The sequence below is a fragment of the Lottia gigantea genome, assembly GCF_000327385.1.
Source record: "Lottia gigantea unplaced genomic scaffold LOTGIsca_44, whole genome shotgun sequence".
In the NCBI taxonomy this organism is placed as follows: Eukaryota; Metazoa; Mollusca; class Gastropoda; family Lottiidae; genus Lottia; species Lottia gigantea.
In genome coordinates, this window is record NW_008709540.1 from 755,309 (window position 1) to 761,518 (window position 6,210).

Sequence of the window (6,210 nt, forward strand, 5' to 3'; positions counted from 1 at the left end):
TTACAGCACTGGGATTAAACCCCATACCCCATTGCCCCTCAGGATATTTTACTTAAAACCCCCCCCCCCCCCCCCCCCATTCCCAATCAAGTCTGGATACGGTCCAAGACCCCGTTTCACTAAACTTCTTAAGTCCAAAATTTTCTTAGGTCTGTCTTACAATTCTTTGAGTAAGATATTTTGGCGTAACTTACGACAGCTATACTCTATCGTAACTTTTTTCTGAATACAAGAAATGCTTCAGAAACTTGCCAATTTCTATTTTGAGATTTTATTAACATGAAAGCATTTGATGTTTGTGACATTTTCTCTGCTACTTTCTTATCTAAGATCTTCGTAAATTTGTGAGTGAAAGACGAGTAAGAATGTGCGTAAGATGATCGTAAATCTAATATTTAGACGTAAACTTACGCACTGGTCGGAAGTTATGACCAACAATATCTTGCCCTAAATTCTTACTCTTAGAACGAAGAAACCATTTACAAAGTTTAAGTAAACCTATGTAAGTTACGTAAAGGTTTTTGGTTAGTGTTGGAAATCTAGTGCAAATTGTTGATCCGTTACAGCCCTAGTTCCCAACCTCGGTGTGTTTTCACCCCCTGGGGTCTCAGGGGTGTGGTTAACTGGTGTAGGAGAAAAATGTATTTTGAGTTGAGAGAGCACCTCACATCACATTCTGCAAATGTGGATGAAACAAATTTTCGGGGTTGTGAAAGGTCCAGGTGATTGCTCTAGGGGTGTGAAGGCTGAAATAAGCTGGGAACCATTGCTTTGCAGGAAAACAAGTTTAAAGGGATATTCTAATATTTGATATTAAATTGGAAGTCGACAGATTGTAATTTAATTAATAATTATAATATAGAGAGTTAATTGTTTCTATGACAACACCACAATTTACAACCTCACTTGACAGTTTTCTCGAATTTAGAGAGTTGATATTTTATACACATTAAAAGACAATGTTTCGTGCTGTTGATATCGTGGTTTTTTAGGGGGGACATGTTCGCTTGACTGTGTTATCTTGTTTTAATAAATCTAGAGTTATTAATTTTTAAACTGTATATTTCTACTATAAAGCTACAATATTTTCCCTATTTTTGTACAGGTAAGCTTGCATATCTATACTCTTCTTCTAACTTTTTTTGTGCATTTTCTTTATTTTATTATTTTTATTATTTTTTTTTATAGTATTCACTGTTTTATATATATTTTTGTCTTAATCTAGCATTGATTGATTTTGATATTTTGGCACCACAAAAATTGGCATCATAGGTGTTTTATAAATTCTGAATGTGGTTACTTTAACCCACAAATAATGTCTATAGCGCTATTATTTTAGCGACTTCGTCACTTAAATTTAAAAGATCAAGGATTACTATACTTGGTTCATAATCGTTACCCATCTCGGAAACTCAGAATGGATGCAAGCACTCTGTTAATAAATCAATCAAAAATAAGATTACAGTTTCGATTTCTATTTTTCTGATTGTTTGTCTCAATTGTACTCTGACAAGTTTTCTACCACATTAAAGTTCAAATGACAATATTCTGAACCAATCAAAACTTGTCATGGTTTCCTGGTAACTTGAATTCTCTGGACTATACTCTCTCCCCTCCCCTCTTTCCACCTAACGATTTATAGAAACTTATAAATAAAGTAACAATTTTATTACACTAGTTTTGACAGAACAGTAGCAGATGTTGTGAAAATTTAAAAGTAAATCAATCAAAACTGCTATAATAATTTTAATGTTTCACTCCAATTGATTTAACCTGTAATTTATAATATTCATTCTACTATAGAGATATATAAATTAATGAATAAATAGAGCCAATTAAGGTACCTTTTTGATATAAGCTATCCGAAACATCCTGACCTACATTCGAACTCGTAAAATATGTAAATATGAACAAAACTATATTGCATTTAATCATTTCCTCATATTTTCATATTTTCCTTCTATGCTCATAGAGTACACGACTCCGTTTTTCAATTTTGACTAAATTCGGTGTTGAATCCTTATATGTACGAAAATAGGTTACACCAATAAATAAGCACAATGACACCTAAATATAGTCGTGTAACCTATATTCGTACATATAAGGATTCAACACCGAATTTAGTCAAAATTGAAAAACGGAAATTTTTTTTTTATGTCTTAGATGTTTCTTCATATATTCTACAAAATAATTACAATTGGTTTGTTTCGATTTTCTTTATGAATCCTTCACTTTGACCCATATTTCATGAGTAACTAACTCGACAACGGCTGCAAAATGCGTCACCTAGTTTCGTGTAAAATGTGTGATCTATAAATAAGTCAAGAAAATACGTTGTATGGATACCAGGTGGTATAATTAACTTCTCTTAGTATTTATCTTTAATATCAATTCATTAAATTCATTATAACTAGTGATAATTCCTTCAAAGAACAATCATTTGAAGAATAAAATAGTGACTGTCAAAATAAGATAAGGAAAACGTAAGAGTAATTATCGTTAAAACTCATTGAAACAACAATAGAATATGTTCCACATTGTGTTCCATAAAATTTTTTTGCTGACATGGAATCCGCTATTTTCTCACTTGACTTACTTCACTGGAATATATTCTAACAGACGACACTTGGAATTCCGATTACAACTGGGGAATTATAAGGAAATTTGGCCGATAAAAAAATTTTGATATTTGGTAATAACTGAAATCCGCCATTTTGTTTATGTTAGAAATAGATAATAAATTTGACTTGCTTTGAAACGATAGGAAAAAGTTCTTGTAGAGATAACCCATGGTTTTCAAAACATGCAAATGCAGAGGTCATGCGAGGTCGCACATATAAATTTCCGGAGATGCACGAAATAAGGTTCGCGCGAAATTAGGTCACTTGGCTATACTTATATAGATTATTTAAATTGGATAATGTATCGATGTCTGTATACGTATATCACACAATAATAAAATAAATTTTCACTGATAAAATTCTGGACAAACATGGATTTGAGGTGAAAAAATGTTCACAGCAAGCTATGATCACTATTATTCATTAGTTTTGCTAAAAGAAATCCAGTTTCTGAGACTAAGGTACGATTGATCAAACCAATGGCAAACCCGTTCCTTTAAAATACGAAGAGTAATTCAGTTTGATAGGTCTACAAGATTGATAGATTTTTAAGAAACATTGAAATACAAATTGAAACTATATCAGTGCTTCCTAGCCGGTCTATTGTTACTGAACAAACCAACTAAGAAAAGCAATGTCTTGTGACAGATCAAAACATCGAGAAATTGATCAAGTACAAAAAAGATCCATTAAGTCAAATATCCGAGTAACAGCTGAGATGTGGGTCAACGGGTCAAATAGAAAACAGTTTCAATAGAATAACTAGGTCAAATATCCGAGTAACAGCTGAGATATGGATCAATGGGTCAAATAGAAAACAGTTTCAATAGAAAAACTAGGTCAAATACCCGAGTAACAGCTGAGATATGGGTCAGTGAGCTAAATACAAAACAGTTTCAATAGAATAACTAGGTCAAATATCCGAGTAACAGCCGAGATATGGGTCAATGGGTCAAATAGAAAACAGTTTCAATAGAATAACTAGGTCAAATACCAGAGTAACAATTGAGATGTGGATCAATGGGCCAAATACAAAACAGTTTCAATAGAATAACTAGGTCAAATATCCGGGTAACAGCTGAGATATGGGTCAATGGGTCAAATAGAAAACAGTTTCAATAGAATAACTAGGTCAAATACCCGAGTAACAGCTGAAATATGGGTCAGTGAGCCAAATAGAAAACAGTTTCAATAGAATAACTAGGTCAAATATCCGAGTAACAGCTGAGATATGGGTCAGTGGGTCAAATAGAAAACAGTTTCAATAGAATAACTAGGTCAAATACCCGAGTAACAGCTGAGATATGGGTCAATGGGCCAAATAGAAAACAGTTTCAATAGAACAACTAGGTCAAATACCCGAGTAACAGCTGAGATATGGGTCAATGGGTCAAATAGAAAACAGTTTCAATAGAATAACTAGGTCAAATACCCGAGTAACAGCTGAGATATGGGTCAGTGAGCCAAATAGAAAACAGATTCAATAGAATAACTAGGTCAAATATCCGAGTAACAGCTGAGATGTGGATCAGTGGGTCAAATAGAAAACAGTTTCAATAGAATAACTAGGTCAAATATCCGAGTAACAGCTGAGATATGGGTCAGTGAGCCAAATAGAAAACAGTTTCAATAGAATAACTAGGTCAAATATCCGAGTAACAGCTGAGATATGGATCAGTGGGTCAAATAGAAAACAGTTTCAATAGAATAACTAGGTCAAATATCCGAGTAACAGCTCAGATATGGGTCAGTGAGCCAAATAGAAAACAGTTTCAATAGAATAACTAGGTCAAATACCCGAGTAACAGCTGAGATGTGGGTCAATGGGTCAAATACAAAACAGTTTCAATAGAATAACTAGGTCGAATACCCGAGTAACAGCTGAGATGTGGGTCAGTGAGCCAAATAGAAAACAGTTTCAATAGAATAACTAGGTCAAATATCCGAGTAACAGCTGAGATGTGGATCAGTGGGTCAAATAGAAAACAGTTTCAATAGAATAACTAGGTCGAATACCCGAGTAACAGCTGAGATGTGGGTCAGTGAGCCAAATAGAAAACAGTTTCAATAGAATAACTAGGTCAAATATCCGAGTAACAGCTGAGATATGGGTCAGTGAGCCAAATAGAAAACAGTTTCAATAGAATAACTAGGTCAAATACCCGAGTAACAGCTGAGATGTGGGTCAGTGAGCTAAATACAAAACAGTTTCAATAGAATAACTAGGTCAAATATCCGGGTAACAGCTGAGATATGGGTCAATGGGCCAAATTGAAAACAGTTTCAATAGAATAACTAGGTCAAATATCCGAGTAACAGCTGAGATGTGGATCAGTGAGCCAAATAAAAAACAGTTTCAATAGAATAACTAGGTCAAATACCCGAGTAACAATTGAGATATGGATCAATGGGCCAAATAGAAAACAGTTCCAATAGAATAACTAGGTCAAATATCCGAGTAACAGCTGAGAAATGGGTCAGTGAGCCAAATAGAAAACAGTTCCAATTCATTCCTGGCGACGGAGCTGTAAACGAGACTGCAAGTACAACATGACATGGTAATATATGAAATATAACGCTTGACTTATATCGTTTAGTTGAATGTAAAAACCAATATTATATACAGGTATAGTTATTTATTAACTTTATAATCATACATGTTTAGAAAGCCCTCTTGCAGTCACCTTTAAAGTAGCAAGGTGTTACAGTATAGATGTTTAGAAAACTTTGTAATTTATGTTACATGTTGATTTTAATGAATAGATAGTTCGAATTGCGAAGATTGATTTCGATGGACTGAGGTGAAAATTTAATATTATATAATTATAATTCATAGTAGTCCGAAACATACTGTCGCTAACCTATGCCGACTTCTGATAAAAATAAACCCATTAAATAGTATAATAGTTTATTATGTTTTAGTATAAAATTGAATATAAAAGATATTGCTTTCGTACGAAACTACGTATGCTTCTTAAATGGAAATTCCTCGACTTGATAAGTTGATTTTTAAAAAAGGCTATATTATTTGAACTGAACCTTCTATTTACATTTAAAACCATTTCTAAAATTTCAAATGTAATTTGAATGCTTAGTTTGACAAATAAAGATCTTCAGACAAATGACCTATTTCAGCCTAGTAACCCATTCTATTTGAGAGTTGAATTGAATTGTAATTGTGTTTATTATCATTATTATTTATTTATTATTATAGTGACATGTAGTATAAGAATTAACGAGTTCTATATACATAAATATAAGCACACTATTTATAACCACCCGACCGCTTGGGCCTATAAGTCACTTTAAAGGGACGGGTGTGCCATTTTATTTATTTATTTATTTATTTTTTTGGAGAGGGGTGATTTTAGTCTTGAATATATGTATATAGTCTTCAGAAGTACTAGATGGTAAGAAAATCACATAATTCCTTAAAACACTTCAAATTAGGAATTTTACTCACTATTTCTACATATGTCCTTTCTATATATCACAGATATATGACGAGTCGTCATTTTAACAATCAAACGCAGATAATTCTGGACACACATGGATTGGAAGGCTTAAATTTTGACGGTGAGCTGTGAAC